The sequence below is a fragment of the Crinia signifera genome, chromosome 2 (assembly GCF_055691185.1).
Source record: "Crinia signifera chromosome 2, ASM5569118v1, whole genome shotgun sequence".
Classification (NCBI taxonomy): domain Eukaryota; kingdom Metazoa; phylum Chordata; class Amphibia; order Anura; family Myobatrachidae; genus Crinia; species Crinia signifera.
Window position 1 is genome coordinate 61,145,064 of NC_139218.1, and position 25,733 is coordinate 61,170,796.

Consider the following 25,733-nt stretch of genomic DNA (forward strand, 5'->3'; position numbering starts at 1 on the left):
AGCTCAAATGGTAAAAGTGAGCTGCTTTCAGCTAAAAATTGCCCAGTGTGTATGGGCCTTTGCACATTATGTCACACACCGTAACGCCATCACACATGATGCCACACACCATAATAATCTTACTCTCTCTGCACATTTGACATCACCCCACCTGCAGTGAAACATGGTTTTGCCCAGATGCAAAATCACTTTTTTTTTTATTTGCTTTACTGTCACCTCAGAATCTCCCCCTTTATGTGTATAGGTACATTTACAGTTAACGACTGATTGCAGTAGGTTTCATCTTTCTCTCTTCCTGTTATAATGCCTAAAACCCTGAGAACGTTTGCATATGCCTACATGTGCTGGAAGTGTACGTTCTGCAGGTATTTGTTGATGTGCCTCTGACTGCATCATACACAACACATGGACGGACGTACGAGCAGTGATTCTGTGTTTGTTCCACCAATAGTACAAGGCAGCACTGAGAGCACAAGCCTGTATGGCCCCCTGGTGGATGTCTGAATGTGTGTGAGAGCATGCCAACAGAGACCCATTTAAACTGCAGGTTAGCAAAGAAGAGCACATCGCCTCCTAATAGCTGCAGATAGGAATAGCTTGATCTCAGCCTGGGTGAACCAAAAGACTCGGAATAAACCTTCCTGGCAGTAGCATTTGGAGAGCAGGATTACAGGGACAACGGTAAGGACATTTCCCTATGTTGTTACATGAGCTTCCCTTATAGGGGCAGACAAAAGGGAATCCTCCTCTAGACTTAAATCTTGTTTAGATGTGTAATGTCATGCCGGGGTCTCCGTTCTAAAGCAATCACCAAATGACTTGTGAATGGAATTTGTATTTCTGTATATGCCACAGTATCCTATATAATGCCTTTCTGTGCTGGTGTTTTTACATGGTTATTGCTGCTGAAAATGTGGTTTTGCTGATACCTGCATATGTCAACAGAAGTTATCTCTAGATGATCATTTATTGTTGTTATTATTATTATTATTATTATTATTAATAAGCCAAAATAATGACATGGGGTATTTATGACAAACAGTACTAGACTACGTCTTTCCTTATACCATGTATATGCTATACCAGCCATCACTAATTAGTAGACACCTGCTGAGTGGGAATACCTTTATCCAATGGTAAACAAGTATTTTCTAAGGGCTCCTATGCATTGGCATTAGAATGAAGCACTCCGCTTATTTTCAGTAGATGACTGAAGAACTCCTAATAAATTGTAGCAGGTTTCCATAGGAATAATGTAAATGAATGGCCCTGTGCACACATACTTTCTGGCAGTTGTTTGGTTTACATCATTATTGCAACCAATCAATTGCTGGCATTGTCTGCAGAGTTCCCACTTGTGAATTTTGACTAAAATGTCTGAGACTGCTTTGGAAAATCTCATTTGGCACCTTACAGCTCCTAATGTGAGGTCATATTAATGGGACTAAGTAAATACCGGACCTGGATAAAACCCCTGACCGGACATCAAACTCTGCATTCCGAAGCTTGGAGGTGTCTTGTCCGGGGGGGTCCCCGTAATAGCTTTCACCAGGGACATGGGGAATGGGAGATTACAGCCTCCCTTTGGGGTATGGGTAAAAACCGGACCAGAACAAAACCCCCGGACAGCCGGACCGGACATCAAACTCTGCATTTTGGAGCTTGTAGCATCCGGTCCGGGGGGGTGTCCTGTCCAGGGGGGCTGCCTGTGACACCTGTAACCAGGTAGAGGAGGACGGGTAGAATAAAGTCCCCCTGTATGGTCCGGGCATGTAGGAAAAACCGGACAGTCTGGACCACAAGGGGATACTGTAATCTCTCCTCCCCCATGTCCCTGGTGATAGCTATCACAGGGACCCCCCCGGACAGGACACCCCCCCAGACCGGACCCTACAAGCTCCGGACTGCAGATTTTGATGTCCTGTCCGGCGGTCCGGAGTCTAGTCCGGGTCCGGTTTTACATAGTCCCCTCCCCGTGTGGTCTGGACCGTTCCTGTTGTTATTACACCCCCGGACCATACAAGGAGGCTGTATACTCCCTTCTCCTCTCCCTGGTGACAGGTGTCACAGCAGCCCCACCAGACAGGACATCCCCAGCAATGCACCCCCTGGACTGGAGACTACAAGCTCCAGAATTACATATATTGATGAATGGAGCCTGTCCAGTCTGGCTTTCCAGGGTTCTGTCCGGGTTTTACCCATACTCCATATTACCTAAGCTTCAATGTTGGTTTTCAATGCTCATATGTACGTAGCCTTACCTGTATTTACTTGACTGCTATGCTAGGTGTCCTAGCCATACAGAATAACCATAACAGGGGTTCCCATGTAGAGAGACTGGCACTACTGTTTAGACCACAGCTGCACAGTGACAAGCTGTAGGATGTTAAAGTTGGAGTTCTTTTTTATGTGATATTTCATCCAGTTGATTTGGGAGAGGGAATGTGAAATGGGACCTTGGGATCTTTATAGAATGTATGTAAGAGGACACATGCATGTACCTGTTGCTGCCAGAGAAATCTGCCTTTAAGGGATGTGCAGAGCTATCACAACTTATCATGTGACTCTCAGCAGGGTAGATGATGAGAGCATCTGATGGAACAGAAGCCGCACTGTGATAACTGCAGGAATATACAGTAGTGCCTGCTTGCAAGTCTACCTAATATGCTTCGAGTATCAAAACATTTCACTTACTATTTAGCTTACATTAAATTTTTTTACATATGGGCCCTTATTCTGGTTCACTCGCAAAGGCAAATTCCTTCTGAAATGGACAAAACCATGTGCACTGCAGGTGGGGCACATGTAACATGTGCAGAGAGAATTAGATTTTGGTTGGGGCTTTACTTCAAAGTGAGATCTATATTGCAGTGTAAAAATAAAGCAGTCAATATGTTCCCTGCACAGAAACAAAATAACCCACCCAAATCTAACTCTCTCTGCACATGTTACATCTGCCCCCCCCCCCCCCCCCCCCATAGAAGGAAATTGCTTTTGCGAGTGAACCAGAATAAGGGCCATGGAGTAGACTTCATTGCAATTTGCAAATTCTGTATCCCGTTTAACTTCAAGTAACTGGTCACTGCGTGCGCCATTTTCAGTTTTCCTCCACAGAAATGCTGACATTTTGATCTATGTGTTTGGTAAGCAGTTATGTACATTTATTTGTAACATTTACTCATATAGCGACAGCATATGTCATTTGGCAGTGAGAAAAGGCTGATTGATGTATACATTGATCTTCATTCTAGTCATCAGAAATGACTTGCTATGTGCATTATCGGGATATCATGGTTACGGAAACCACATGATTTATAGACGCTGGCATCTTTGTAACAAGACTTATAGTAAATCTGCCCATGTGTCTTAAGTATTCTCTTCTACTGTATATTTGTATTTTATAGTGACTGTTCTGGCTACTCTATTATTACCTGATAGACATGTTCGGTTTGTACCTACTTCCTAGATACTGGCCCTGATTCAACACCATTGGGAAATGTTTGAATTCGGCCCTGTTCCGATGGTGGGGGTCTGCACATGTGCAAGCATGTATTGTATGTGCAGATCCCGGTAACGAATGGCTTCAACAAATTACACACTCGCCGGGCTGTTCGTTGTAGGAAGGGAGGGCCTGGGACGGACAGGGGTGGAAATGGGACTCGCCCATGGGCGTTCCCAGCATTTATGGGTGTCTCCATGAAAACTCTGGGCGTTCACATGGGAACGCAGGCGGGCTATTGCCTGCCAGGGGTGGGCGGCTGATATCACAGGACATCGGTTCCCGGCTGATCTTTGACAAACATTGAAGGAAATAAAAGTCTGTTGAGACTGGCTTTAGTTGCGAAGGCAGGAGAAATCATCCGATGGTCGGTGACCATCGAATAATTTCTCCTGCTAGCAGATGTATGCAAGGGGATGTGTTAACGCATACATCTCCTCGCACGATACCAAGCTGAATGAGGGCCACTATGTGAGGTTCACAAATATCAGTTATTGCCCGGACTTCCAGAACAGTGGGTTTTCCTATCACATCCTAATGAAGTGGTCTGAATGGGGAGGTAACAAGGAATCTGACACATTTGCAGAAAGGGGACAAATGATGCAAGTAGTATGGCCCTCCTCCTTGTAGTATGGCCCTCCTCCTTGTAGTATGGCCCTCCCCCCTTGTAGTATGGCCCTCCCCCTTGTAGTATGGCGAAAAAAGAGAAGAGTGTAGCAGCGCTTATACCATAAAAATTGAATGATGCGGATTGGTTAAACTATCACAATAAATTTATTAAGGATAAATACACTGCTAAAATGATGGTTGTGCAGCCAGCAAACTTGATAAAAACAATGTAAATAATATAAAATAACACACAGGATTTGTGTGATAGTGTGGTTCCTCACCAACCAAGAAGTTTGATGTGTCCTGGAGAGTCCTGTATTATGGGCCCATAAGTTGGTATAGGGGTTTCCCAAACGGTCATCCAGAGGGAGAATCACGTGTTTGCAGTTCTTGTGCTTGGAGTGGCCCAGATTGGCACAAATAACCAACTCCTGCTGCAGAATTTCCTTGTGGGTGATGGAAAATTTCTCAACCTTCAATGGATGAACCGGCAGTTGGTATCCACTTTTGGAAGGGGAAATTAGTGGTCCAAATGGAAGAGTCAGGACTGCAATCCACAGACACTTGGTGGGGAGGCTGCAATGGTCTCCTTACACGTTTCACTACGCCAGGTAGCTTTATCAAAGGAGTATGGCCCTCCCCCATTGTAGTATGGCCCTCCCCCCATTGTAGTATGACTCTCCCCCTTGTAGTATGGCCCTCCGCCCTTGTAGTATGGCCCTTCCCCCTTGTAGTATGACCCTCCCCTGTAGTATGACCCTCCCCCTGTAGTATGACCCTCCCCCTTGTAGTATAGCCCTCCCTCTTGTAGTATGGCCCTCCGTCCTTGTAGTATGACCCTCCCCCTTGTAGTATGGCCCTCCCCCTTGTAGTATGACCCTCCGCCCTTGTAGTATGGCCCTCCCCCCTGTAGTATGGCCCTCCCCCTTTACTTGCCACCTGCAATATCCTCCCTGGGCTGTGATTTAGGGTTACACAATCTTATTGCTTAATATGGCTAAATATGTTATTTGTGCTGGTGTATCAGCATCCCGCTGTAGGTTGTTGTGTGTATGCGCCTTTTATTTCCTATATTCTCTCGTAGACAATGTTTTGTGCCTGTGACCTCCGTATGTCTTGCGTTAGTTCTTCTACTATATAGGACAAGAGCTCAGCTCCATCTGCCAGGCTTGTGTGTGTGTGTGTGTGTGTGTCTAATGTCTACACAGAATATTAAACAGTGGAGAAAAAAAAAGCATGTTCCATGAGCTGTGACACATCATATCTCCCTGCCTTGCCATTTGCTCAGTACAGGAAATGGCACAGTCTCACGTCATACAGATTTCATAGCGATCTGATGCAGTGGTTCAAGCATCAGATGTAGCTGAGCTGATCCCCGGTGTGATGAAAGTACAGTGATGAGTAACAGCTGACATGTCTCTGTGTGAGAAACTCTACCTCTCTTTCTAATTAAACTGCAACAATACAGTATAGATGCACCGCAGGAGTAGTATAACCCCGGTGGGTCATAAACAATACATTTAAAATAAGTCAGCAAAATCAATATTACTCTGTGTTATACTTGATTGGCTTTAGCAGTGAGCAAGTTAAAGGTCACCGTTATTAATTCAGTTCTCAGTTATAAATCACAATGGTGATGATGCTCTCGGCAAAAGCTTGTGCCATTTATCATTCTGACTTTTTGTGATAAGAGTGTTTAGAACGATTACTACTTCTATACTGTGCCACTGGCAGTTAAGGGTGAGCAGTTTCTAGCATTATAGGGTAACCTTTTACTTGGAGTGTCCTTAGGCTTTAATCTATAGCAGGGCAATGGCTGACTACAGTGCTTTATCAGCAGTGCCGCCTTTCCATCATCCTCCCAATCAGATATTCTGCAGCTCTTAAGGAATTAAATTGTACAGTGAGTGATTCATCATTGACCAGACACAGTACAGTATATCATGGCGGGATTTCTCTCGTTTATGTAAATTAATGGAAAGATATCGGACAAGTGTCCAGCATTAAATTACAAAGCTATTTCTCTTCCCTAAATCATTCAGTTTTATAGACACGGTGTATACCAGAGACATTATAATGTTATTGGACTAGGGTTTTTGCAGAGCTGGCACATGATTGGGCGACAGCAGCACTAATCCAATCGTCTGTTATTGTCCATGACAGATTCTAATGGGTCTAGAAAAGATGATAACCATAGCAGCAAACATAGTTTTTTACTTAACACCCTCTTTTTGTACAGGTTGAATATCCCTTATGCGAAATGCTCGGGACCACGATTTTTGCCGATTTTGGAATATTTTTTTTATCATACTTACCCGGTCTCCTGGTGGTGCCCCGATGGTCCCCCGATGGTCCCCCGACATCCACGGTCTCCCTTAGCATCCACGGCAGCCATTGGAATCCTCTTCAGTGGCATCCCCGGTCCCAAGGATGCACTGCGCTCGTGATTTCACTGGCGCGCCCATGCAATGCCTCCTTGGGACTGGGGATGCAGCTGAAGAGGATTCCAAAGGCCGCCGTGGACATTGGGGGACGAGGTAAGTATAAAAAAAAAAGGCGGCGAGAACAACAACCCCCACCCCGAAATATTCTGAAAAACCACGGTTTTCGGACTATTTCAGTTTTGGGAATATACGGATAAGGGAGACTCAACCTGTACGGCATCTACCACTGATTTTCCTCCACCACCTTGTACCTCAATACCTCCATCCTATCACACCCTCTGTACTCCAGCACCTCCAGCACCAAGTTTATTTGGAGCATGGTGAACAGTGCTTCAAGGATGCATCCATCTACTTACTGTATGTTGTCATCGTTCAACTGCAGAGACACAATGGGCTAAATGTAATAGGGTGAGAGTTTCAGAAAGTGAGAGATTTTGGGAGAGTTTTCCCATGTTTTTTTAAAGCAGCAATCAATTACATGGCAACATCAACCTGGTTTTGCAGGGTAATTGATTGCTGCTTTAAAAAACATGGGAAAACTCTCCCAAAATCTCTCACTTTCTGAAACTCTCACCCTATTACATTTGGCCCAATGACTTTTCAATGTTCTTTTCCAACTGTGTAATTCACATACCATCTTCAGTTACACTTGTGGTGCTCACTGACTTTCTTTATGGCTGCTGTAAGTAATGTCTGGAAGTCCCAGTCATCTTTGTGTTCTAGATTCCCATCTAGCAATGGATGGCTAATATATTCTTGCCTTCTTTTTGAACTGCGACATATAACAGTCTGGCTTCACACAACCAACTACAACTATCTGCATAAATGTACCAGACCTTCGAAAAAGATAAGGAGCTCATTCATAAAATCTGCCCCCCCCCGCCGCCGTTTCCCCTTGCAACTATGCAAGGTAATGTGTACCGAAGACACGCCCCCTGCAGGAGAAATCATTCATTGGTCGCTGACCTTCAAATGATTTCTCCTGGACTCACAAATAAAAGTCAGTGGAAACTGACTTTTATTTGCATGTGCCGGGATGAAGACAGAGCGGGTGGCTGATATCATACAACGTCAGCTGCCTGTCCTCGGCACACATACCCCTCCCCACCCGCATTCCCATTGGAACTTGCCAGCATTTTTATGGGAATGCCCATGAAATGCTGGGCATTCCGATTGGCGGCACCCTACCCTGCCACTGCACACCTCCGTCCTGCCCCACTCCCTGCTAACGGCTCAGCGACCATGCCCAACCAATCAGCATGCTAGAAGCCATGTTATTATTTTATTGTTATTCAATAATATCTATTGGTAATTTCTGGTTTGGACAAATCAGAGTGATATGATGTGCCGAAAATATAAAACAGAGCTCTAGGTATAATCACAAATTATTCTCCTTTTGTACAAAGCTGTGGAATACAACACTGTTATACAAATAAGGACTAGTACAGAAGAATAAGGTAGATCATGTCCTCAAGGTCCTCTAAAGTGAAGTATATTATTTTTAGACACAGCAACACATATCAGTGCTGCAGCCATTGATTAAGGCAGCTCAGAACAGGTGTAAATAACATAGAAGCTGGGTCACAGTGCTCAAGGTGATCATGTTCCTTCATTTTATTCGAAAAGTAGCTTTATGACCATGTTGATGGTACTTACTACCAGCGACAGCTCTTACCTACTTGTAGGAGGGTGGCTGCTGCGGAGCGGAGAGGTGGGGAGACAGCCAGGTCCCGGCACATGTGCAGTTAATCTGACAGGTGCACACACAAGTCACATGTGCAGAACACTGGCTTCTATGGACAGCATGAGAGTTAGTAGCCAATCAGCGCCGAACTCCCATTTTTCAAATACAGCCTGTGACATGGCAGTTAGGAGCTGATTGGATGATGCTTTATCACTCTCCTCTTTATTTACTTTTTGAATCTTCATACAGTAGCTTCCTACTTTAAGCATGCTCTATGCTTAACACAGCCAGTGGGAGAAGACACCACCTGTAGAATCTGTCTGACTGGTAGAATTTCCAATAGGAAGTCACTGCCAATCACAGTGAAGACAGTATAGTCATGGACTTGTCTAATTGTTGTATAGATTAATATTGATTTTGTCTTTTTTGTTCTCTACTTTTTGAAAGTCTTGTCAGTATTTCTTTGTGCGGCAATGTGGTTTATGATCGTTGCGTAGGTTTTGTTCTTGTTTGTCTTTATTTTTCTATTTGTTGTGCAGGGATAGCGATAGCGACACGCGAGGCCAAGCATCGCTATCGCTATGCCCCAACACAAAGAGCAATGTCATCTTGTGATATCGCTTATAAAATGCCCCTAAATCACTACGTGTGTAGGCCCCATAACAGTGCTTGTTCAGGAGTTTTTATATGGTACAGATTTTGTAATGTGTTTGTTGTTCTGTGCACATTTTTATAAACTGAAATCTTTTTTGTTGCATTTTATGACTGAGTGCAAACCAGAACCCATTTTTTATTTCCATATTCCGTTTAATCCCCTGTGCCCGGCTTTAGGGCAGGTAAACCGTAGTATGGAATAAAATTGCTAGACGCTAAATATTTCAGATCATGTATCTATTTCCTGGATTAGGGGAATTGAAAAATAAGCGTGAAAACTCCGGGGTTTGGAATAGTTGAAATTGTATATCTTGGATGCAGTTTCTCATAAATTAATTTATATATTCATAGCATGCTGTACAGTGTTCTATATCCAAGTCTCATCATCATGGAAAACGTTTTTAATAAATACAAGTCCTGGAGTATAAACCTGTTCTTTTTATTGGTTTTCTGTTACTTTTAAATGTCAGTGTATAGGCTTACAGCATGCTAGAATGTGAATTTTATTGGACTTCATAGATTTATAACTATGGTTATACAGTTTGAGTAACCCTTATCCGAACTGATTATTTTTTTTTTTACATACTTACCTGGTCTCCCCGATGGTCCCACGGCATCCCAGGTGTCCACAACGGCCTTCAGGATCTTCTTCAGCGGTCTCAGGGGTGCATTGCGCGAGTTTGCAGGTGTGCCGGTGACGTACTCCTGGGACCACTGAAGACACTGAAGAAGTTCCTGAAGGCTGCCGTGGATATCGGGGGACTTGGTAAATATGAAAAAAGGGGTGGGGGAAATCGGAAATATACTAAAAAACGTTTTTTGGAATATTTCGGTTAAGAGATCTCCGGATACGGGAGACTCTACCTTTAACATATCTATGACAAGCAGAAAGAACATTTAGCACTGGAGAACAGTTTCTTTTTAGCATGGCGGTCTTTTCTAAAGGTGTGTACACACAGTGCAATATGGTTGCTGAGCATTTTGGCTTAATATCTCTCAGCAATATATTGCTCAGCGACCATATTGCTCAGTGTACGATTTTCATCAGCGACCAGCGATTTGGGCTGAAAATTGCAAGCAATCCTGTCTCATTCTGTCTTTACCTCATTTTGACTAGAAATTGCTGGTAGCTGGTGCACAGTGCATTGTGCACCAGCAATTTTTAGCCATAATCGAAGGAGCGCGCTCCTAGTGATTTATCGCCCCCAACATAAAAAACACACTGGCGTTATGGTTGCTCGGCGACCATGTAGCCAGTGATAATGGCTTAAGTGTCACGCCGTATGTATAGGGCTATAGATAGTTTGTGTATACCACTACTTCCTTAGCAACATTTATAATCATGGAAGCAGTCTAGGTTTCCATGGCTACTCAGGTAAATCAGTTATTTGTAAACGTTTCTGAGTTTTCAAGACTCCATTTCAGGCAGAACTATTTCAGGAATCAGAAGTTTCTAGAATCAGAATTTTCCAAGGAAGTTCAGAGAATAATTACAATAATGGCTCAAATAGGGTTGATTGTGCCAAGAGCAAATAAGAAAAAAAAATGTTTTCCCTTGAAAACTGTTCTTCAAAATTCTAGTTTTATCCTTATATTGGTACTGAAACACACATCCGAAATGCAAATAAGGTAAGTGCGAGGTATATGACAGGGAAAATACACCTGCATATACACACACACACACAACACTCCCCTTGGCTGTCTTCCCCCACCATTTGGGTCTCATCTATTCTACCCTGACACGTACTCTGTTTGCTTTATTCAGTACCCTTTGGGCTTTATTCCAGTAAACATTAATCTTAACATCACACAATCCTCTACATTAGTCTAATTGATTCCTTAAATCAGTTATCACTTAGGTTAGGAATTGTTTTGTACTCAGTCATTTCCAGGAATTGATAAAATGCTTCAAGTGAACAGCAGAGTGTATAAATAAATGCAAAGGGGCATTAATCAAATCCTGGAATTAAGTCAGGTATTAGCATAATTTGAAGGAGAATCTCTGTTTACAATAACATTAACACAACATTAGTGGATCACTACCCTTGTTATGTCTCTCTATGTAAGAAATGAGAGCGCGTCCTTTACTGAATCTGGGACTTCTTTTTAGAACCACTTGTTTATCTGATCCAGAATTCTTGCTTCAGTAGCTGTGACATGTGGACAAGCATATAAGCAAAGCTACTCTGAAATATCTCCAAAAAACATCCCTTACTTATTTCCAGGTCACTTAGCAAGCCTTCAGCATTGACATCTTTATTGTAAGTAACATACTGTCTAATCCTCAGAAGTAGAAGCCTTATTTGAAGTGCTTTGATCTTCTATCCTGTAGTTTAAATATAGAGTATGCAGCCAATAACGTAAAAGAGATGGTGTAAGAATGCAAGGCCTAATGTTGACAGAATACACTAAGGGCCTTATTCAGATCTGATCGCAGTAAAAATTTGTCCTCAAAATGGGCAAAACCATGCTTGGACTTGGGGTTCTCCAAGTCTCTGCATGTGGAGAAGGCTTACTGGGACTTACAGTTTAACAGCACAACCCAATGTTATTTTGATTGTCACTTGTTACACAAAAAGAATCCGCCAGGCACCCACAGACCTGAGGTTCAGCCCTGGAAGGGTAAAGACTGGGGGATGTTACCCCTTTATTGGGGGGTCCCCACTCTCCCAATGACCCCGTCCAGGGCTGCCCAACCAGAAGGTGATATTTTGGCCTGCTAAGCAGGTCAGTGCCAACCGCCAAAAGCCCGAGCCCCCCACAGCCCACACATCCCCTCGCATGCGGCCAAAGAGGAGGGAAATCATTTGCTGGTCACCGACCTTCTGAACTGACTTTTATTTCCTTCCCAGATCACTGCCAGTAAGCATCTACCCATCTGTGTTCCCAGTGTTGTTATAGGGATACCCATAAAACGCTGAACGTACCTCTGCTCCGGCCTCCTGCCAGCCCCTGCCTGCCCCCCCTGCAGCGAAAAGGCCCGACAAGTGTGAAACTTGCCGAAGCCGTTCACTCCAGGGGTTTTTGCATGCATATATTCACACATACACATGCGCAACCCCCCCCCCCCCCCCACCATTGGGGAAGGGGCCAAATTTGACCCGCTATGAGTGGGTCTGAATCGACCCAAAGTTGTCTAACATCTGCAAGCTACATGCAAAAGCAGCTAGTATTTTCCCTGGAGAGAAACCATATCAACGTACTTGCACCCTTTGCATAAGAACATGATGTTTTCTAGACACAAAGGGGGAAATTTACTAAGATGTGAAATACACTTGACAGATCCTGTCTACTATCTCCAGAGGGTGAAAAAGAAATAAGAAGCTGCTTCTGATTGGTTGCCCATAGCAATTTGACCTGTGAAGTGTATTTCACATCTTAGTAAATTCCCCCCTTTGGTGGCCTTATGACTATGAGGTCATATCTGACCATTTTAACATGGACACTAATGTGCTATAAAAATGGCTGTTACTATACATTTAGCCCATGGTAAGTTTCTGGCTGAAAACATGCTGATATTCATCCATATTTAAGGAGTACAGGATATTGAAAATGCTGGACACTCTGTATTTCGGTCTCCGTTGAGTCCTCGTCCTTCCCTAGTGACACAGATTGTACAGTGTGTTCTTGGGGAGTAGGTTCTGCTTAAAATGAAATAACTTTTATTCGGAAAACAAATCTATAAGAAAAGATTCTAAAAAACTTTCTTTTTTGCTAAGATCAAGGTACAAGAGAAATCTTTCAATTATTGTAACCAATGCATATGCCCACGGTCAGGCAGCTTTGCCCTGTTCCGTGGCATCTTAGTTTCTTTTATATGTTCTGAACATTCTGAATGCACTAAAAATAGTTTGTATCTTTCTCGGCAGATCATAGCAAATAATGAAAGCGAGATCTCACGCTTAGGACATGACCAGGCAGTTATTTAAGCTTTGCTGCAGTTACAAATCAGCAAAACTTTGATGATGTCATTTGCGAGCTGAAGACCCACAAAAGCCTTATGTGCCCGTTGTGTATGGTTCTGTATTTACGTGTTGCAGAGGGTCTTATTAACCCATTGAGTGCCAACATCTCTGTGAGAGATGTGCAAAATATCTGTTAAAGTTGCCAGCGTTGCTCGTATTTGTCATATAATTCAAATAAAAAATGCCGGGTATGTGTACCAGGATGCAAGTTGGATGTACAGTTACAGATGGAGCCTCATTCTTGCAGGGGCTGGCTATAGTATCGCCACCCCCCACCAGTGGCCGGCTCTCGCCAGGGGCGCGCACGCACGAGACGCTCGCGCGCCCCGTGGCTACGGAGCTGTCTACGGGTCCCCGCCGGTGCCCCTCGACGCCCCGCTGTCCCCCTATCCCTGCCCATCTCCCTGAAGTGGAGACGGGCAGGGACCCGCAGCGGCGACGTCCTGAAACTGGGACGCGCGAGTGTGTGAGACAGTCAGATGGAGCGCCCCTGCGCCGGCGATCGCCAGCGAGGACATTCTGGCGATCCCCGGCCAAGGATCTCCATCTGTTTACCACTCAGGACCTGTCTCCTCTACCGTCACCTGCTCGACTTGATGCCGTGTCCCCCTCCCCCGGTCCCCCACGATCTGCAATATCCCCTCGGTGGGGGGGTCCATGGGGACCTGATGACATGAATTGTGTCATTGTGGACCGGCGCTCTGCTGTGCAATGCCTGTAATACCGGAATTACACAGCGGTGGGCATGGCCACAATGATGCGATTGCAATGACCACACCCCCACACAAGGCTCAGTCCCTGCACTTTTCACGGCACGCCCGCCGCCTCTGCCCCTTATTTCTTAAAATTAGGCGACTCTGCTAAAAAAAATGTGCCCAAGTGATGGTATTCCTTATTGCAGGGCTGGACAATATTTTCAGTTTCTCCAGCTATTCAGTTGCCTACCTACTGTATTATACTTTTCTATGATTTCAAATATTATAGGCTCATGATAATATGCCCATAGACCTGCGTGCACAAACCAATTCAATTAAATTCTAAAAGTTAGTGTAAGGGATGCTGTAAATAAAAGCAGGCAAGATGTAGACTGACGTCGTAATTTCCAACTGTTAAAAGCCTCTTTCTTACAGTGTTTATTCTCCCTCATGGGGATCCACAAGGGGTTTATTTGCGCTAGCCCCGCTATCGGAGTACCGGCAGTCGGGATTCTGCCAACGGTCTAATAACCGTCAGATTCCTGACTGTCGGATCCCCATACTACTCCCATGTCTAATTGGGTTATATAGTACACAAAAGAAAGTCTAACAAATTGTACAGTAAATCCCATTGGTTAGCTTCGCTTGGAGGTTTGATCAGTGTTGAGCTTGTGTAGGACCAGCTCTGTAACCAGTGCCTGATTAACCAACAGGCTGATTAGGCTGCAGCCTAGGGTGACAGAACTGGTGGTGGTGGTGGTGGAGGGGGGCTGCAGCTAAACTGCTGTGCAAAAGTACGGGTTTCCCCATGTAAAGCCACCTCTGCCAGGACATGGTTGCTGCCATTTTACCTGCAATCAGCTGCTCCTCTAAAATTCAGTAGCCAGGGTGCCCTATGAAAGTCTCTCCCTGGCTTTGTTTCTAATAGAGAACAACTTCTTCTGTAGTCTATGGGAGGAGGGAGTTCTTTTCTTTGTAGAGCTACAAGTCCCAGCAGGTTGGGACTCCTTCAACTTGGAGTTGCACAACGGCCCATCTGATCTGAATGGTTTTAGCCAGTTTGGTCTCTAGCACCCTGCCGGCATCCGCCGATATCGAAACGATATTGGCGGTAACCAATTGCACCTTGTGTACACAATCTTGCCTGGTTCTGATTGGATGATCAGCCCTTTTAGGGAGTCTCCTTGGACACTTGTCAGTTGCAATCAGTCTGATGCTGTCTTGTCCTGGTATATGTATGGATTCTTGCTATGAGCTCATCAATGAAGCTTATCTGCCTGCGTCATTTGGAAATGCTGTTACTTGCTGGTGTTTCTCTATTTGTACCGAATGATTATTAACTGTGTGGCATTTCATTATAGTGCAATTAATCTGGAATATTCTGAAGATCTGTTCAATAGCGTGCTGCTTTTGTGCTGCTATGGAAATATATTAGCTGTTTGCAAATATCTACTGTGAAGTATACTTGTGCTATTGGAAAGCACCATGCGGTATTTCTATATAAGCCATTTATTCATTTATTATAAAATATTTGCGTCTAATTCCACAAAAACGAGGCCGCAAGTTTTAAGTATCCCCTGAATGTATCAGGAGCATACCTGCTGACTTTTTAAAACTCCTCTCCGGAAGAAGCCCGTTAAGGAGTGAAAGGGAGGCGGAACGAGGCTACGTTTTGGGGGCGGGGCGAGGCTGAAGTCACAAAGCCCGGCCTCCACGACAGGCAACTGCATTATTTTGCGGGGGAGTGGCTATAATGACAGATTCGCATCATTTTAGCCACCCCTGTGGACCCCGAAATTTGGACTTTTATACCGCGGAAAAGGGAAGAGCAGGGGCTGTGGCAATAATGCCCACCTTCCCGGGGGGCTGGGAGGGGGACCCGATTTGCGGGACCCTTCCGGCCATTCCGGGAGGGTAGGCAAGTATGATCAGGAGGGACCATAGAAGAAATCTCTGATCCCTGCTGTGATCCCTCCTACTACTCCACCTGCCGCTTCCCCCATCAGGGCTGGATTTGTCAATAGGCCAATGAGGCACGGGCCTAGTGGCGGCACCTATTACAGGCAGCAGGCTGACAGTGACCAGACTGAGTGACCTGACCAGGCAGCCACAGCAGCATGGCCAAGCGGGCAGCGACGAGTGAAGATTCGGCCATGCACGTGAATCACTGTTTGTCCAGCATCATCATCATCATCATCATCATCATCATCAAACTGCTTAAATGCTTAATGCTCATGGCATGCATTTTTGGTATGTGTTTTAGACACAATACATGTGGTCCAGTACATGTTACTGTATATAGGAAACACATTTTGACACAGCGATAATAAGAGTTGATTGTTTTCATAGAAATGGGATTTCTTAGCACAGTGCCACCACTGAATACTACAATGCTAATCAACACGTCAACTTGCAACAGCCTGTGATGCTCCAGCTGTGCTGATATTCCAGAGTGTTTTATCTCCCCCTGCAGCTTGCGCTGCTGCTGTTTATTTCTGTCACTTGGATTGTATGTATTCCTAAATATCCCAGCACAGAGACACGTGTGTCATATTAAGCATCTTCAGCTTGTAACTGGTGTGCAGATGTCTGCTGCATTGCAGTCACAGCAGCATACATCAGTGCTTTCCCCACCGAACGTCCTTACTGGTTACTGCACAAGTACAATTTGTAGATGGTACAGTGAATACCTGCCAACAAGTTTAATTAAAAAGCTTTACAAGAAGATACAATGCCATCTCAGTCAGTGTAATGGTGTACAGGAAAAAGAAGTAGATTCTAGTATGTCAGTTCCTTTAATTGATGTTTTACAATTCTTTTGGCACAATAGTGCTAGCTTAATGCTCTATGCTTGAAAACAAAATAATATATCTTTCCCATATTAGTACACTTCCATTGACCAGTTAGGTATGGATTGTATGGTCGACCCAAAGATGTCAACAGTCATTAGGTCGACTGTGAAAACCCCCCATTTCGATGTTTCGACCTAGACCATGTCGACCTAACGACCTGTCGACCTTGTGCCATGTCGAGCTAGACCCCCCACCTCTGCTTCCCTCAGTAAAATTATGTAGTTCATGATATCTGCGGTGCCAGTGGCAGATTCAGGGGAGGGGGGGCACTCAGGCATTCACACCCCCCGCCCCCGTCGTTTGGAAGAATTTTTTTTTTTTACTTTCGCTGCAGCGCTTGCAGCTACAACAGCGGGTCAACGTCCTGGTATATGTGAGGCGAGCGGCCGTGGGCTAACTCCAACACCGGAAGCAAATCCCCATCTCTTTGCATACAGTACCTCGTTCTCCGCACCATTGTGTAATGAGGGTGCGAAGAGCAAGGTACTGTATGCCAGGGGTTTGCTTCTGGCGTCGCAGTTTGGCCACATGCCTCACATACAGCAGGAACCAGCGGATCACCAGTGACTCACTCTTATAAAGGCACCGGCAGATAGTTTAGAGACAACAGCTCATGGCCATGCAGGCACCCCGAGAAGAAACTAGAAGCTGACAGGACAGTCAGATGCCGGTCCCGCTCCTGCCAGCCTACTCCGCTCTGCTTGTTGGGGTGAGCAACCTGCCTCCTTGCACTGTGCTGCAGCAGCTGCCCCAGGCTGAGACAGACGCCGACGGTGTGTGATCGCGCAGTGGAGGGAAAGGGAGGGGGGAGGTTGGCGCTGTGCGTGAGGTCACGGAGGTGTGGTGGGGACCAGGTTGCTATGCTTATGGCATGCATGACGGAAGTGTGCTGTATAATATAGCGGGTATGAGTAGTAAAACTGCGGCCCAGCAGCACGACTTGGGCCCCCGTGGGTGCTCATCAATTTCCGCGGGTGCTCAAGCCCTTGAGCACCTACAGAATCGGCGCCTATGATGATATCGATAGCAACATTGTTACCGACCGTGCACATTGTTCATTACAACTGTATAGTTTGTACCCAGTTTAAGCACCACTGGCGGCTCCAGAAGAGAGGCTGCAGCATGGTCCAAAATTCAAATAGGGGAGCAACACCAGAATGTTCGCTGTGGTGCACGCACCCCACGTATGCACATGCGCAGATATGCACATGTGCACTAACACAACATCGGTCCCCGTGTAAACACAGCCCTGCTGCGAAGGAACCTGAATAAGTTCCCAGGTGAACACAGAGCTTAAGACAGCAAATATTACTTTGGTTTTTCCCCAGCTAAAACACCAATACTTCTGAGTAGAACTGTCACTGCTGCTAGCCTCTTCCATAACTCAAATAGCTAACATTAGGGAACCAATTTATTTAGCTATGCCCTGTGCTCACGGGTTAACATTACATGCGTTCCGCAGCATATTTACATGATGAGCGCTCCAGATTCTCTTGCAATTCAGTTTGAAATGGTAATAGACGTCATGCTTTAGTTCTGCAGGTATGTGAAGTACGTAAGAGGGTGGAATTCATACTGAGCCCCCTTCCCACAAACAAAGAAGCAAACAAGGTAATAAGGGGTTTATATACTAAAATTGGAGTTCTATTGAACATGGGAGGTTGCTACGGGCAACCAATCAGACGCTATCTATCTTCCGGAAGGTGCTTAATAAATAAGTAGTAGACTCTGATTGGTTGCTATGGACAACATCCCAAATCCCCCCCCCCCCCTAGACCTGGTGCCCTAGGCTGCAGCCTAATCAGCCTATTGGTTAATCAGGTGCTGATGGCTGTAAGCGACCATTAACAAAGTATAGGAGGCAGCTCCATGTTGTCAAATGGATGATTTATGTACCATGATAGCCAACAAGTTTATTTCAGCAAATAAGTGTTTCACTGTTTTTTTGAGCCGACATGTGCCGACAGGCGGTATTTCATACCCTACCATCCACTAGGGCGTGGTGGGAGAATAAAATAGTGTGCCAAGCGCAGCGAGGCACCGTGCCTGAAGCATGGCGAGCGCAGCGCACTTTATCCTGTGTCCATGTCAACTGTGTCAACATTCAGGTAAAAAAACTGTGAAAATCCCTATGTCAACCTTTTGACTGTTGACCTAGACCATGTCAACCCAATACTTGTGTCGACCTAATGACCTGTTCACTTTGTCCCATGTCGACCTAGACCCCTGTTGACCTTTCAGTATATCAACCTTGTGGTGTCAACCAATTGACTATCGACCATCTTTAGGGCGACCATAGGATCCATACCCAGCTAGAAATATCTAGACAAAGACACTGTGGAAGGTGCACACAACATTGACAACCATATATATCAGCACAAGGTAAGCCCTGTGTAATCTCAGCGTTATTTATTGCAGTGGTTGTAACCCCCGGTAAACTAGAACATGTCAGTCCATCTTTATTAACTTAGTTGAAAATGCACTACATTGTCCTGTTGTGTCTAGACTAAATGTTTGATCATGCATAATAAAATGACCTGTCACAAAGTGTCATATGCAGAACATGGGCACAATAAGCTTTCATTAGCTGCCTGCAGAACAAGAGATGCCACTTTCATCAGCCTGATGGTGATTATTCATCTCTTGCATAACCTTGAATGTCCCCATCCATATACTGTATAATATCCTCCTAACAAAGTGCAGGGATGAATTCTGCCACTGAAGTCTCAGCTGTTTATTTTACCAGATGGTGAGTATTCTACCCACCAATGTTATCTGGCAACCATTGCATTTTCCAATCTCAGGCTCTCATTCTGCCTGGAGTCATGCTATTGAGAGATGAGTGACATTTTTTTTTTTACGTATTCTGTAAACTATTGGGATGATTCTCAGTTTACCCATTGAATCTCATGATTTCATTGCTGTTGTAAGTTGATCTTCAGTGTGCCCATTGTTCTCTTTCTCAATTTACTTACAAGTAGAGTGGCCAATCCCGGGATTGGGATCAGCGGGATTCTGGGATTTGGCCACAAAATTACCAGGATTTCAATTAAGAGTTTGCGATTAGACTTTGTATGCACCCGCTCAGATGCTTCCAGACTGTCACCGAACCCCGGCGTGCGGCTCTGCGCAGGCTGCAGTACTTCCGCCTGCCCACTTCCGCCGTCATTCCGGCAGCACCTGTACCGCTGCAAACCCCTGCCTCCCGCCCCGCTCCCAGCCACAACACTGGTTAAACCCAGGATTGAGCATTTTTCGAACCCAAAACCCAGGTTTGAAAAAATGCCCCAGAATTGGCTTCCCAACTTACAAGTGTACAATGAATGGGTTCGGTATGATTTACCTACAATCAAAATACCGACGGTCAAAATACCAACAGCAATTGACCGACGGTCAAAATACCTACATCTAAAATATAGACAGGTCAAAAATTAGACACGTTTTGCATATTTTTTGGGGTCTGTATGTTGACATAGGTCGACATGAGCCCCGTGCTTCGAGCAGGGTGCCTCAGTGTGCTCGGCACACTATTATATTCCCCCTCCATGTCCACTGGGATGGTAAAGTATGTACTAGTCGGTTTCAATGAAAAAAATCTTGTCAGAATTTTGACCTTGTCTGTATTTTCACTGTAGGGAAATGGTTGTTGGTATTTTGACTGTCGGAATTTTGATTGTAGGTAAATTGACCGCATCCCCAATGAATAAATCTAAATCTTTTGCACTACTGTACTTACATACAGTATGTCACCATAGATCTGTATGGAGCAGAGACTTACTGCAATTTACTTATAACATTAACCTACAGGGGCAAGTTGGGATGGAAAACAAGCCAGGGAAATTTATGGAAGCAGCCCTAATCGGGGAGGGGCCTGGGGAGGGAGGCGGGATTTCCTTGCATGATTTGCTGCAGTTGGATCCACAAGTTTATGCTAATGTCGCTACAATGTCCTTTCGCTTGTATACATCCTGCACCTGAATTATCCAGGAATGAGACACCCGCTTTCAGTATCTACAGCCGCTGCAATCATGCTTTATGCATTAGTCACACCGGTGAAACCTTAACCAGACCTATGCTAGATGTCTGAGTATGGCTTCCAGTATGAGAAATTTAGGGTCTATATACTGTATGCAGCCACTTTCAGCAACCCGCCCATACTACGTTACATCCTTGCCTGATTAGACAACCCCCTGTAAGCACCTAGGACTGCCCAACACATTTCTGATACAATACAACAAGATTGGGGTTCCGGACTTCTGAGGCGCAAGGATCATTAGCAGGGATATCAGATGGCGAGGTCTCCCTTGATCTTATTACCACCTTGGATGCTCACACTCGATGTGTTTCGGACATGGAGAAAAAAAACAAATAGAAAGAAACCAACTGTTATGTATCGTTCCTCATTTGAAAAGCCAAGAATGGTGTAAGAAGAAAGAGGTGGATAGGCGTACCCCACTCACAGTGTTTATGGCAGAGTATAGGCACGTAACGTTATCTTTAAGGATCCTCTAGTTCTTAATGAGTTGAACCAACTTTTCGTTCTCCCGGTGTGTGTACATATGAATAAACAAAATATCTGTTTTAATGTGTGTCCTTTGTTCTGTTCCTGAAAAGACCATTTCTTTCTAGAGAGCAGAACAAGATTTTCCTTCTCTGGGCATACCTCACTCACCAAGTGAACGGTGGGGGTACACCTATAAAGGTTTCTTTTTGTGAAGAAAATAAATTAACGTATTCAAACAGGATGGGCGTACCCCACTCACGGTGTTTCTGATGATATATAAGCCCGTAGCAGGTTCTTTTCTTTTCGTCCTCTGTTTATTCATAAGCTTTTAGAATTCCTCATCCAGTCAGCATATATAAAGTAAAACACATATGCAATGTGTAATATACCTTCATGTGTTATTTATAGGCTACAGGTAGTATATCTGAAAAGTGTAAGTATACAGGGAGCGTACCAGAAACTCACACTGTAAGGTGCTCTTTAAAGTGTATAAAGGTATCTTTAATAGCAGAAGCCAGAATCCTTCGGGATTTCGATTCCAGCGTCGGGATTCTGAACGCCGGGATCCCGACCGCCGGGATTTAAACTGCATCCTGTATTAAGGAAGTAATATAATATTAGTGGTTTCATTTCTTATTATTTGGTCTGAGTTTGTTTCTTGCCTCTTTGTTTTGTTTTTGTTTTTTTAATTTTTTCATTCTTCTTTTTTCTTTCTTCATTTACAAAATGTGACTGGATCTTCTTTTTGATGATGATGAGATATACTTAAGCGTTATTATCCAGTTATGATATAATTATGATTGCCCTTTATGAATCTCTTAAATAAAATATTTCTCCACCTAACTTGACCAAATATCAGAAGCATCCGGGATACGGTCGAATTATCAACGACAGTCATTAGGTCGACACCGTTGGGTCGACAGGGGGGAAGGTCGACAGGTGTCTAGGTCGACATAGGACAAGGTCGACATGGGTTTAGGTCGACACAGTGTCAGGTCGACATGGTTTATGTCGACAGGTCGGAAGGTTTTTTTGGTACTCTTTACCTAGAACGGCGCCCGTCGCGGGCATCGCGGGTACATTTATGTGCGTCTGCGACGCGACCGACGCGATGCCCGCGATTTCCCATTGAAACCCATGTTAAACATGGAAATCGTGTCGGTCGCGTCGCGGACGCACATAAATGTACCCGCGATGCCCGCGACGCGATGCTCCCGATTTCCCATAGGAATCAATGTTAAAAGGCGCGATGGACCCGATTTTACTGTTAAATGGCTCAATCAACCCGATTTGGCCATAGGAATCAATGTTAAATGGGCCACAGAGCCCATTAACCCTTAAATGCCCCCCCAAATTTTTAACGCCACCCCACGATCCACGCCAACCCGAAGCGTGGCGAGCCCGCGAGGGGCGGCGGTACGCGTCCTCCGACCTTTTCATGCCCTACTATCCACTAGGGCGTGGTGTGAGAATATAATAGTGTGGCGAGCGCAGCGAGCCACCGAGCCCGAAGCGTGGCGAGCGCACGCGGATACCTTCCCAGTTATGCGCGTCCCCTCGCGGGCTTCACAGGTGTCCGTGGCGACGCGGACACCTGTGAAGCCCGCGAGGGGACGCGTCTACCTGTGAAGGTATCCGCGTCCCCTCGCGGGGCTCGCTGCGCTCGCCACGCTTCGGGCTCGGTGGCTCGCTGCGCTCGCCACACTATTATATTCTCACACCACGCCCTAGTGGATAGTAGGGCATGAAAAGGTCGGAGGACGCGTACCGCCGCCCCTCGCGGGCTCGCTGCGCTCGCCACGCTTCGGGTTGGCGTGGATCGTGGGGTGGCGTTAAAAATTTGGGGGGCCATTTAAGGGTTAATTTGGCCCCAAATCGGGTCCATTGAGGCATTTAATAGTAAAATCGCGGTCAATCTGCCGTTTTAACATTGTTCCCTATGGGAAAATCGCGGTGATCGCGGCCATCGCGGCCATCCCGATTTACCCGCGATGCCCGCGATGACCGCGATCACCGCGATTTTTACCCCCGACGCCCGCGATTTCAATCGCGGGCGCCGTTCTAGGTAAAGAGTACCGTTTTTTTTACTGTTTTTGCGCCGGCATGTGCCGACAGATGGTATTTCATGCCCTACCATCCACTAGGGCGTGGTGGGAGAATAAAATAGTGTGCATAGCGCAGCGAGGCACCGTGCCCAAAGCATAGCGAGCAAAGCGAGGGGCTGCAGTTGCCTTCCAACTGTGTCCATGTTGACTGTGTCGACATTCGAGTCAAAGAACCGTAAAAAACCATGTCGACCTTCCGACCTGTCGACATAACCCATGTCGAACTAACGCTTTGTCGACCTTGTCCTATGTCGACCTAGACACCTGTCGACCTTCCCCCACTGTCGACCCAACGGTGTCGACCTAATGACTGTCGACTTTACTGTGGTTGATAAAACGATCCACACCCAAGCATCCATCCGTTGACATAATTTTACCATTAGCATCCTCATTATTATCACCATTGGATTGTATGCCTGTTCCCATGGTCTATAGCAGGGATGGGGAACCTTCGGCCCTCCAGCTGTTGTTGAACTACACATCCCAGCATCCCGTGCAACAGTTTTAGCATGGCCAAATAGTAAAACTGTAGCAGAGCATGCTGGGATGTGCAATTCAACAACAGCTGAAGGGCCGAAGGTTCGCCATCCCAGGTCTATAGTATACAGAGGCGTAACTATAGCACCGCAGCCCCCGCGGTCGCAGGGGGGGGGGCGCTGTGCATGTGGGGGCGCCGGGGGGCTGTGGTGCTATAGTTAGCCCCCTCCCATCCACCCGCCCATCACCCGCCAATCCGCCGCCCACAGCCTTACCTGCCTTCAGTGGTGTTCATTCTTCTGCTAGTGAGACGGACCACAATAAAATGTCCGCCCCATATAGCAGACAGTTCTCTGAATCTGTCTGCTGTATGGGGGCGGACATTTTGTGTTGGTCCGTCTCCATAGCAGAAGAATGAAGCCAGCAAGGGAGCCGGGACCAGCAAGACAGGTAAGGCTGTGGGCGGGGGATGGGGGTGCGGCGGGGCGCCCCCCCCCCATTAACGGCGGGGGGGGCGCCCAATTCATAGTTACGCCACTGATAGTATATACACCTTTGTAGGCCTCACAGCCTCTTCACCTTCTGATGTATACATTCATAAAACAAAGACACAATCAAGCAAAATCGTTTTTTTAAGCAAAATAACTTTATTGAGTTTTTAAAGAAATTGCGTTTTTTTTTACTCTGCATTATAAATCAGTAAATATTTGACCAAAATTGGGCAGTCATTCTTACAAGCTTAAAAATACACAAAAATAATAGCGCTAGACAATATTAAAATTTAACACATTTAATACATATAGTGCACATACAAATTAAAAATGTAATATTTGAATAACTGCCTACAGTAGGGTCCATTCCTAGTATGCTGCCTAATTTCCGGAAAAGAAAGTCTCCTTATGATAAGGGAGTGGAGGTATATTAACCACAAAGGTAGTCCAAAAGTGGGTTATTCCATTTAGGATTGCATGTCAGCAGAGTCCAACAATTGGTGTTGAGGAGATGGACCCCAAAGTTCCATATAAGCGGTTTATGAAGATGGAAACACTCCGGTGGCGGCTGGTCTGGATCCTGGATTGGTAGGTAGATGGCAGGTAGGTGGGTAGCTGGTGCAGTGGTGGCTGACGCGTTTCGCTGCATCAAAATGCAGCTTTATTGATGCAGCACTGCACCAGCTACCCACCCTGTTAGACCCAGAAAAGAGTGGGGCAGATGTATTAAGCCTGGAGAAGAGATACAATGAAGATAAAGTGGTGATAAAAGTGATAGGAGATAATGCACCAGCCAATGAACTGTGTTTGAAAATGACAGTTGGGAGTTGATTGGCTGGTACGTTATCTCCTTTCACTTTATCTCCACTTTATTTCCATTTTATCTTTTCTCCAGGCATAATACATTTGCCCCTATATTTGAAAAGCTGCAAAGGCTTGTCTTTGTTCCCCCTGGGTTATTATTGTAAACACTGAACATGCTTGCCAATTATATCATCAATTATCACTAATATCCAAGGATGACCTAGTGCTCTTAATCAGCCTACAGTACTGTGTGCAGGGAAAAGGGGGAGTAGCCACAGCTTAATGGGGCATGTCATGTGTAAAGGGGCGTAAAACTGTAGTATGTCCCCTTGTATGTATTGTATGTATGTATGTATGTATATCCTGGCCACACCCTAGTGAAGTGCGCAGGATGTAAAGGTAATCACCAGTATGTGAGTGTCTGTGGGGAGAAGCTAAAATGATGTGATCTGCCCCTACCTGTGAATCACAATGGTGCCCTGAGGTGGGGGGAGGGGACTGATGATGTCAGAGTCTGGCCCCTCCTCTGAAGTTCCCTTAAGTGTCTCCTCTCTGGGCCTCTTCTGGATAGGAGAACTGAACATTAGTTAAATATGGGGAATAGTTAGAACAGAAAGTGTCTATAGCGTGCAGACAATGAAGTAGAAGCATTTGAACTGGATCAAAAGATCTCAGCACTGATATCTGAGGATTTACTCCCCTCTGATTGGGTTAGTATTCCCCAGAACTCATACAGAGTAAAGTTTTTGCAGCTTGTGTCCTTTATTACAGTGTGCTGTTTCTGGCCTATTCCTCTCATATACCCCTTTTACACCAGAGCCTCAACCCGGGTTCTTGCTTCCCCACTCCGGACCAGGGCTTTGTGTAAATGGGGTAAAAAAACCTGTCCTGTTCCGGGGTGTCCAACCTGGCAAATGCTCAGTGTCGGACACAGGACTTCCCCAGAGTCA

The 25,733-nt window shown here is 45.4% G+C and overlaps 1 protein-coding gene across 1 annotated transcript in view; it reads left to right on the forward strand.

Annotated features, from left to right (window-relative positions):
* The first annotated feature begins 405 nt into the window (after positions 1–405).
* Positions 406–25,733, forward strand: part of RAP1GAP2 (RAP1 GTPase activating protein 2) — a 701,910-nt gene continuing 676,582 nt past the window's right edge. Inside the window, exon 1 of the mRNA XM_083172239.1 lies at positions 406–681. The gene's annotated coding sequence lies outside the window, so the exon portion shown is untranslated. The remainder of the gene's footprint in view (positions 682–25,733) is intronic.